At 51.6% G+C, this 10,169-nt stretch overlaps 1 protein-coding gene across 1 annotated transcript in view; it reads left to right on the top strand.

Annotated features, from left to right (window-relative positions):
- The first annotated feature begins 455 nt into the window (after positions 1-455).
- KIAA1549L (KIAA1549 like) overlaps positions 456-10,169 on the top strand; it is a 200,368-nt gene continuing 190,654 nt past the window's right edge. The window contains exon 1 of the mRNA XM_039911466.1: positions 456-557. The gene's annotated coding sequence lies outside the window, so the exon portion shown is untranslated. The remainder of the gene's footprint in view (positions 558-10,169) is intronic.

The following is a 10,169-nucleotide window of genomic DNA, read 5'->3' as shown; positions in this document are numbered from 1 at the left end:
TCTGCGCCCCTCTCCGCCCGGGGTCTCCGTCCCCCAGCCCGGGGTCTTCTCCGCCTAGCGTCTCTATCCAGGATCCCGGGGTCTCTGCGCCCCTCTCCGCCCGGGATCTCCATCCCCCAGCCCGGGGTCTCTGCGCCCCTCTCCTAGTGTCTCTATCCAGGATCCCGGGGCTCTCTGCGCCCCTCTCCGCCCGAGGTCCCCATCCCCAGCCCGGGGTCTCTGCGCCCCTCTCCTCCCGGGGTCTCTGGCCCGGATCCCGGGGGTCCCCGTCCCCGTCCCGAGGGTGTCCGGGGGGATCGGTGGGGCGGAGATGGTGGTGGCGCTGTCCGCGCTGGAGGTCCGGGGTCCGGGGCAGGCGCCGCCCGGGCGGAGGGTTGGGCCTTGAGGCTTGCGGGTGCCCATGGGTGCCCCGGGGCAGCCCCCCGGGCGGGCGGGGGGCTCCGGGGGGCCCCGGGACCGTCCCCGGGAGGCTCCCCTCCGCCCGCTCCTCCTCCTGCTCCTCCTCCTGCTCCTCCTGCTGCCGCCGGCACTGGCCGACCGCCCCCGGGACCAGCCTGGTGAGCCCCGGGTCCCCCCCGGAACCGCACCCCGGCACTAGCCCTCAGCGACGCGTTCAGACCGTCCCCTCCCTTGCCCTGCCCCGGGCCTGGCACTCAGAGGGTCGGGGGCGCCGACCCCGGCCCCGCCACCCGCCTGCTGGGTGACCTTGGGCGAGGCTCTTGGCTTCCATTCGTTCAGTCGGATTTAGTGAGCGCCTACTGTGGGCAGAGCACTGTGCCGAGTCTTTGGAAAGTACAGTACGGCGGTACAGAGAGACGGTCCCTGCGTCCCGGCGGGCTCGCGGGTCTTCGCCGGGCCTCAGTTAGCTCATCTGGAAAATGGGGATAGAGACGGCCGGCCCCACCTGGGACAGATGTGCTTAATTCAGGAGAAAGCAGCTTGGCTTAGTGGAAAGAGCACGGGCTTGGGAGTCAGAGGACGTGGGTTCCGATCGCGGCTCTGTCACCTGTCTGCCGGGTGTCCTCGGGCGAGGCACTTCACTTGTCTGCGCCTCAGTTACCTCATCTATGAAATGGGGATCAAGACTGTGAGCCCCACGTGGGACAACCCGATGACCTTGTATCCACCGCAGTGTTTAGGACGGTGCTCGGTACCTAGTATGCGCTTGACAAATACCATCGTTATTATCGTTATTATGATTACTAGAGCCTGGCACGGAGTGAGCGCTTAACAAATACCCCGGTTGTTATTGTCGTTGTGTGTGTGTGTGTGTATGTGAGAGTGTTGCGGGGAGCAGGGGCACGCGGAGAATGGGACCGGCGCTCGTCCCCAACTGGAGGCCCGGTCAGTTTGGCTCCGGTCACGTCCCCTCACCGGACACCTGAGTTCCGGCCTCGCCGGTTCAGTGTGCCAGCTTCCCCGTGAGCCCCCTGCCCGGCTGACAGGTGTCCAGGACTCCCTAGGGAAGTTCCGGGTGGAGCATCGTCTCTGACGACTGGACGCTCTTGTCGAGGCAACTCCGATCGGTTGGGCCTCTGGGGACCAGGGGCGCCGCCGGGGTCCGGGGCAGGCCGCGAGAGCGAGTGGGCACGGGTGCCAATCCACGGGCTCGGGAAGGAAGCCCGGGTATCGGTGTCTTTCCGATCGCCGCTTCCGCTAATGCCGCAGAAGTCTGCTTGTTCCTGGTTAAAAGGAGGTGAGGTCCATTTCATAACTAAGGAGGCATCCGGAGCTCCTTCTCAAACAATCTGTGGTATTTACTGAGAGCTTACCATGTGCAGAGCGCTGTACGAACCTCTTGGGAGAGTACTACCAGAGGACCTAGCATTTGGGCCTCGTCATCCGATCAGTGACTGAATTAGAGGGGCCAATGGGGTCCATGAAGCCAGGTTCAGGGGGACCTGGGAACTGCAGTTGTCAACTATTGGACAGGACCCTCTCCTTTGTCTTGTGCTGGAGCTTTCGATACCAACTCCGGAAAAAACCTCATTTTCCCTTTTCCTAGATGCGTGTTCTTACTGACGGTTTTGGATATGTAAAATTCCTGTGATCTTTAATCCATCAGCCGGTGTCCCGAAAAGAGAGAGCCCTGTTTAAATCCCTTGGTCCTCTCATTCGCTTGCCTCAGATGCTTCTCTCTAAAGTAGAGCTTGTGTTGGGGCTGGCTCTTTCCATTCTAACCCAAATTGTTAGAAGCCAAAAGTAGGATTGCGTTTACGCTCCTGATTCCTCTGGTGGCTCTCCGCGTCCTGACCTCCCTGCTCACCTGTGGCTTTTTCCTGCCGTGCTCCATCGCTGCCCTTCAGACCACCAAGTTTTAAATGTCTGTGAGCCAGAAAAAGCCTCGTTATTTAGACTTGAACTTTTTGAGTGGGTGGAAATGGGGAGAAGGAGCCTAGTTAGAGTGTCAGGGAAAAAGAATCTGTAACCTAAAAAGCAGACAAGTGAACAAAAACCCTCCCAAATCGTTGAAATCCTGGGCTTTGGGATCCCATCCTGAAGCTTTTCTTTTTTCGTTGGCGGCTTCTGGATTGCCCTCTAGAGAGTAAGCTGGTTGTGGATGCGAAAACGTGTTTACCGACTCTGTTGTCTTATACTCTCCCCAGGTAGTGCATAGAACCCGGACCTGGGAGTCAGAAGGTCGTGGGTTCTAATCCCTGCTCTGCCACTTGTCTGCTTTGCGACCTTAGACAAGTCACTTTGCTTCTCTGTGCCTCAGTCACCTCCTCTGCAAAATGAGGATTGAGACCGTGAGCTCCACGTGGGACAGGGATGGTGTCCAACCTGATTTGCTTGTATCCACCCCAGTGCTTAGTACAGTGCCTGGCACCTAGTAAGCCCTTAACAAATACCACTACTATTAATATTATTATTAAAGGCTTAATACCATGCTCTGCGTAGTTTAAGCGCTCAATAAATACCCTTGATCGATTGCCTGATCTTCCCTTTTTTGCTTTCCTTTTCTGCCCATCTTCCTGGATGACCAGTGTCTTCCCCTCTGGTCACTGTTACCGTTCCCATGAGTTCCACCCTCCACAGTTCTGCTCTGTGGCTTGCGTCGTGTCTTGTCCTTTCAGTTTCTTCCAAGGTGGACTTGCTTCCACCTCAAACCTCAGTAATGTGGTTTCAAACCTGCCCCAGGTCCTTTGCTTTTTGACCTCTAGCTTCAAATCAGTGAGGGCAGGGCAGAGCAGGGCAGGGCAGAGCAGAAGGGACCGGCAGGGTAAACGGCTTGGGCTCGATGTTTTGGGCGACGGGGATGGGGCCGTGTGGGGGATCCACCTGAAGCTGTGATCGGAGAGGACCCAAGAGCATCTCACACCCTTAGCGGAGCCGACCTAGGTGAGACTCATGGCTCAGCCAGCCCAGGACCTCCAAAAACGAACCTGGCCCCCACCCCCGGTGAGACGCAGCGATGACGATTGCCCTTCTGATCACTCATCTTCATGGGTGGGGCTGGGGCCCGGAGGGCTGAACTCCAGGTTTCAATTTAGAGGAATGACATCCATAGGGTCCAGCGAACTGGGTCGGCAGCCAGAGCTCTGGGCTTTGGGAGCCACGTTGTATTCCAGCGTTCATCTAACTGCAGCGGGGAGAATGACGGTTGGCAAATGAATGGAAAGGGAAGCCCGTGGTAGGGTCTGTGAAAAGAAATTTGGCTGTGCACGAACCATCCAGAGGGCAGGGCCCCGAGCAACTTCTCCTTTGGGATGAGGCTTCCTCTTTCAGGCTCACACCGTCTCCCTGTTGCCTCGGAGTGAGCTCCGTTTTATCGAACGACCTGCGGGCTGTGGCTCCCAGCTGGAGCCAGAGGATTCATTCTCTGTGCCGTTCCACCAGGCGGCAGGAAATCTCCGAGAGGTGTTAACTTGCATCGTTGTTTTCTGCTGCAGCGTGGCTATTGTGAACATTGTGTTGAACCAAAGCACGTATGTGCTGGGATCTGATCGGTAATGCAGGATATTATGGTGCCGGCGGACAAAGAGCCATCCATCAGTCAATCGGTGATATTTATGGAGCACTTACCGTGCGCAGAATACTCTACTAAGTGCTTGGGTGAGCACAGCAGAGCTGGGAGAAGCGTTCCCTGCCCACGGTGATCTTAGAGTCAGGTGGGGGAGACAGAAGTTAATATAAATAAATAAGTGCAGAAACTATTAGTTGCAGTTCTTTTATGGTATCTGTCAAGCGCCTACTATGGGCCATGCACTCTACTAAGCTCTGGGGTAGGTAATGAGGCTAGACACAGTCCCAATCTCATAGAGGGCTCACAGTCTTAATCTCCATTTTACAGATGAGGTAGCTGAGGCCCAGAGAAGTGAATTGACTTGCCCAAGATCACACAGTAGACAAGTGGTGGAGCCGGGATTAGAACCCAGCTCCTTCTGACCCCCAGGCCCGCGGTCTATCCACAAGTCCATGGCACCGAGAAGCCAAATATTTGCTTTTGTTAAAAACGAATGAGTTTTTAAGAAGTGAAATTCATAGTAGCAACTGTTCCTAAATGTGTGCTGCCAGCCTTTTCTTTGACATATCAGAGGCATAATGCCCTTTAAGTTTCGGGTGAAGCTTCTCTTTCCTAATCTTTATCTTCACTGTGCCTCGGGATTCCACCTCAACCTTTCTCTTCCCCACTACTAACTGGTGATTTCTTCTCCCTTCCCCTCAGAATATTCTAGTCAGTAACTATTGTCACCCGTCGCCGGGGACAGGTTCTTTCGGAATCGGCGCGGAGAGAGAGAGAGAGAGAGAGGCTGGAGATGGAAAACCTGAGTTTTGTATAGAATTTATTCCGCGGGGCGGATTGAATTAATTAATTATTTAGACGCGACAGTCGGCCTTCCCTTTTGGGGGAAATATGGTGTTAAATCTTCCCCTTTGGGAGGATTACACTAGTATGTTACTTGAGTGTGGGCGGACACCAGGGCCCGCCCAGGAAGAGCCCGTTAATGGTTTACTCACAACGTGGTGAGGCGGCTAGTTCGCACCATGTGCGCACCCACTTGGGAGGAATCCACTTTAAGCGTTCAATCTACTTATGCGCCGACCCCATTTAGGCCTTAGACTTACTTATGCGTTACACTCACTCGTGCGTTAAACTCACTTGCGCGTTACACTCGCTTGTACGCTACCCACTTACGCACTAAACTCACTTGTGCATTATACTCACTTATACATTGCCCGCTTATACACTAAGCTCACATATGCGTTACACTCATACATTACCCACTTATGTATTTAACCCACTTATGTGTTACACTCACCCGTCCTGCGACCCCTGTCTCTGTGCGTTGTTCCTGGTGGCAGAATGGCGTCTGGTGCTCGGGACAGGGAGAGACACGTGGGTGGCCGTTGCTACCGCTGTGATCTTTCCAGAGAGACCCGAGCACCAGAGGCAACAGGTATTTATTACCTTCGGTTTGGGTGGTCCCCACTTCCTTCCTGTTCAATCTCTGCCCCCTTCCGCTCCCTTCCCTTCCATACCTTATTGGGTGGGCACGGAGGTGAGGGACACCTATCTTCCCGTCCTGCCTCCTCTGGCCAGAGAAGTTACGTCACTGATGGCATTTTGACCTTTGGGTAGCCGGTGCCCAGGTCCACCTTGGCACAACTATCTAGTTCTGTCTTTGCCTCCGCTCCCATTTCTGATTTCAGACCCTCAGAAAACATCAGTCGGTACTGAAGGATCCCCCTACCTTGGGTCTTGGGGGATACTCAGCTTGTCTGCGTGGGCTCAAGCATAGCTTCGGAACGATATTTTTCTTTAATAGAAAATTCCCGATTTGATATGTCGACACTAAATGTCAATCTAATGCTCTCACAGACTGCCCTGGGCAGGTGAGGCAGAGACGGTTTGGGTATTGCCATCCTTTAACCCTTTCCCTTCACTATGTTGCCACTCTGAGTAGCTGGAGACGGTGCCCAGGACACAGGCAGGTTGGCAGAGGTCTGGGCGAGGGATCTGTCAGAGTCACCAGCACCTTCAGGCATCGGTTGTCCATCAGACAGACACCTGGGCCAGTCGGGATGCTTGACTGAGGAGGTAACCTTGGAGACAGGATTCTGTGTTTTTCAGAATGATCCCAACCTACAGATTCCCATCTTCTCACACTGAAATGTGACAAAAGGTAGCTATTCCTTCTTCCGCCAGCCGATTAGCAAGGCAGATTTCACTAGGGCTGATAAGAGACATGAAGATTAAGAGAATTTGTTCCCTAGTGACAACAGTGTTTCCCAGATCAGGCTTGCCCAGCACTGTGTAGCAGTTCCCTTCTCCCTGCTTCTTTAAGCGGTCACCGAATGCTGTTGACGTGGCTCCTTTAGGAGCAAGCAGGGAAATACAAGCTCATTATTAGCGCTAACAACCTGCTTGGTGAAAACACTCACGGACACTAATATTCAACCCCACTTCTTATTGCATTGGGGTGCTCGTATAGCTCTTCCAACTTCGTGTGGGGTTGAAGCATATGTCTGTTCATGCCTCTCGAATGCTTAGAAAAAGATTTCATTCCTGGAACACAAACTGCACCAAAAATATTCCAGATGAAGTTCGTTGCCAGTCTAAAGTTTCATTAACCTTCAAGCCTGTTTTAAAAGTCCCATCTGGAGAACAAGGAGGCAGCAGCTAAGTGCTGGAATGAGGCAGAGAGCATTTTCCCCTCCCGACAGCCCCCAACGGAAAGGTGTCCAGATTTTCAGCGGTCCCTTTAGATTGCAGCTCAGGGAAGGGGTTTCACATACAGGTCCTCTTTGCCTGGACCCCCAAACCTGGCTGATGGAAGTCAGCACACCAGTGTCCGCCGAATGGAAATCGCTTCGGCTTGGTTGGAATGCTGGGGGTAAGGCTGGGGATGACCGAGAGCATAAACCTCCTTGGAAAAGAGACTGAGTTCCCCTCTTCCCTTTACCCTCTCCCCGGGCCAGAAAGGAATGTGTTTCCTAATCCTATCCTTCATGGCTGCAACTGGAAAGCAAGCAGACTATCCGAATGGCTATTCCACCTGCTATGTTTATGCAGCAGGACGGTAGGTCTGTTATCAGAAAGTTCCGTGGAGGCATCTGGATTTTCTGGCCAATCAACATCTGCCCTGATGTCTGTTCCCTTCTTCCATGGAGGAATGGCCGAGGGTGGGGGAAGAGTTAGCTCCGGAAAACTGGGGAGAGACACATCCACAGGGACATGAAGAAATGCTGGCAACTCCAGGATTCCCACGGTCTTCATGGATCCCTTGTGACTCTCCTTCCCCGAACCCCTCTGAGCTGGGTCTCTCTTATCCTACTTCCCTTTCCAAGTCCCCATCGTGAGATCGGTAGCACTAATAATTAGGCACAGTTATCCAAACCTTTGATTCCCCTGAAGTAGCCTACACCCCAGTAGTTCAGATGATTCAATCAATCATTCAGTCGTATTTATCGAGCCCTTACTGTGTGCAGAGCCCTGCAATAAGTCCTTGGGAGAGTACAGCATAACAGAGTTGGTAGATACGTTCCCCGCCCACAATGAGTTTACAGTCTAGAGGGGAAAGGTGACAGGCCTCTTCCTGATGCGAGCTGAGATCGGGAAAGGTCTGGCACCTTGGAGCAGTGTGGTTACGGCGCTGCAGCCGAAACAGAGGTGGAAGCGGCTGAGGTTCACCAGAGGTAGCCTGGTCGAGTAATCGGGAACTTGGTTTTGCTTTGGTGTAGAAAGCGGTCTGGAGCCTGTTTTTTTTTGTGGTACAGTTCTAGATTGAGTTCTCCTCCCACTTTGGAGGTCAGGAGGAGCAGGAGCTAGGAATAGGGATTTTCTACTGGGGCTGGGCCGTCCATCGCAAAGCTTTCCCTCCTCAGCAACCACCTTGGGCCTGTCAAATGATGGACGCCTCAACAGGAATGAGGGCAGCCGAGGCCACAGCCTAGTGGAAATAACAAGGGACTGGGAGTCGCGAGTCTGGGGTTCTCTACTCCTGGTTTTGCCACTTGCTGCCTGTGAGATCTTAGGCACGTCACTTAACCTCTGTACACCTCAGTTTTCTCATCTGAAAATAGGGATAAGGGCCTCCTTCTTTGATTGTGAGCCCTATATGGGATAGGGACTGGGTCAGATTATCCTATGTTCACCGCAGCCCTTGGTGGATAATAAGTGCTTAATAAATATCATCGTTAATGTTATCCTGGCAACCACCTCCTGGTTTGTGGTGCTACAGCAGAGCATTCTTTGGTCATTTTGGTTATCTTACAGTCGTCTTGGCTGCTAATTGGTTTTCTTTGTTAAATTCTTGCATGTCCTTTGTAATGTGCATCTCCATGCCCACCTGCTAGCTTGCGGAACTTCCTGCCCTAGCAGAACATGACCGTCAGGGATGACAAGAGTGTGAATGGTGCTGAACAAACTACTCAGAGAGACAGCATGGCCTAGTGGAAAGAGCACGGGTCTGGGAGTCAAAGGACTGGGTTCTAATCCCAGCTCCACTACTTGTCTGCTGTGGGACCTTGGGCAAGTCACTTAACTTTTCTCTGCCTCAGTTCCTTCATCTGCAAAATGGGAATTCAATGTCTGTCCTCCCTCCTACTTAGATCTGAGCTCCATGTGGAACCTGATTATCTTCCATTTACTCTAGCTGTTAGTGCGGAGCTTAACAAATACCATTATTATCATTGTTATTATTATTATCACTGAATGACTGGACAGAGGTTCCTCTGCAGTAATAAAGGAGACTTCATCACCAGATGAAACTAGATGGCACTACGAAGGGTGGAGGGAATTTTTTTTTTTCCCCCAAAAGACTGTGGGAATCAGTCAGCTGAGTAAGTTAGCTTAGTGAAAAGAGAAACTTTGATTCTGGCTTCTTCTTTTGATTTTTTTGTGATCTGTTGACTTTAGCTTAATCAATTAGTCTCCTAGGAGAAACTGGAGAGAATATAGGGGGAAGAAAGATAAGCCATGGAAGGAAAGGTTAAAGAAATTGGGTCTGAGAAGGCGGAGCGGTCTACTGGATAGGGCACAGGCTAAGGAGGCAGAGGACCTGGGTTCTAATTTCCGATGAGCCACTTGTCTGCCGTGTGACCTTGGGCAATCACCTCACTTCTCTGTGCCTCAGTGTCCTCATTTGTAAAATGGAGTTTAATGCCTGTTTTCCCTCTCTTCTAGCCTTTGAGCCTCATGTGGGAAAGGGATTGTGTCCAATCGGATTATTTTTATCTATTCCACTACTTAGCAAGTGGTTGGCCCACAGTACACACACAACAAGCACCCCAATTATAATTACTATTATTTTTCAGTCCAGAGGAGTGAAGACTGAGGAACGATTTCCTAGCTGTCTTCTAATATGCGAAGGGTTATTTTGGGAAGAAGTGATCAGCTGTTCCCCAGGTCGACTGAGGAAATGGCCTGAAATTAGAACAGATTTGGTTGGGACTGAAGGAAAAGTTTTCTATCAGGAAGATAAAACACTGGAAAGGGATGTCAAGGAGAGTCTTGGAATCTCCATCCCTGGCAACCTTTAAGGATAAACCAGACCCCATCTGTCCTGAATGGGTCAGAGGCAGGAGACTGGACCAGGTGATTTCTCCAATCTTTGACAGCTCTGTAGTTCATGTCTTCCATTAACTTACCTGTAAATTGTGCTGGAAGCAGCATGGCTTAGTGGATAAAGCACGTGCCTGGTAGTCAGAGGACCTGGGTTCTAATCCTGGCTCTGACACTTGTCTGCTACGTGACCTTGGGCAAATCACTTAAATTCTGAATGCTGTATTCTGTATGGGGATTAGGACTGTGAGCCCCGTGTAGGATTGGGACTGTGTTGAGGCCTGAGTAGGACCGGGACTGTGTCCATCCTGATTATCTACCTGAATAAATACCCCAGTGCTCAGTACAGTGCCAGGCACATAGTAGGCAATTAACAAATACCATAAAAAATGTACAAGGAGCTTTATGAACCTTTTGAAACTCCTCAATTATATATTTTTAGTTGTGTGGACAAACCACTATTGAAAATAGAAGGATTTTCATAACTTTTATTATTCACACAAACAGAGCTTTGCTCCAGTTACATTAAAGATATTAGGTTGAGCTGGCAAATGTGCTGGATATGGGGTAAATAAGGATGCTAATTCTCATGTAATGAGTACAAAAGATGAAAATGTATAGCTAGATGGCTCAAAATACTGTCAGGGACCAATGTCACAAA

Source organism: Ornithorhynchus anatinus, chromosome 3, assembly GCF_004115215.2.
Source record: "Ornithorhynchus anatinus isolate Pmale09 chromosome 3, mOrnAna1.pri.v4, whole genome shotgun sequence".
In the NCBI taxonomy this organism is placed as follows: domain Eukaryota; kingdom Metazoa; phylum Chordata; class Mammalia; order Monotremata; family Ornithorhynchidae; genus Ornithorhynchus; species Ornithorhynchus anatinus.
Note: the sequence above shows the minus strand (reverse complement) of the source record. Positions and strands in the feature narration are given on the sequence as shown.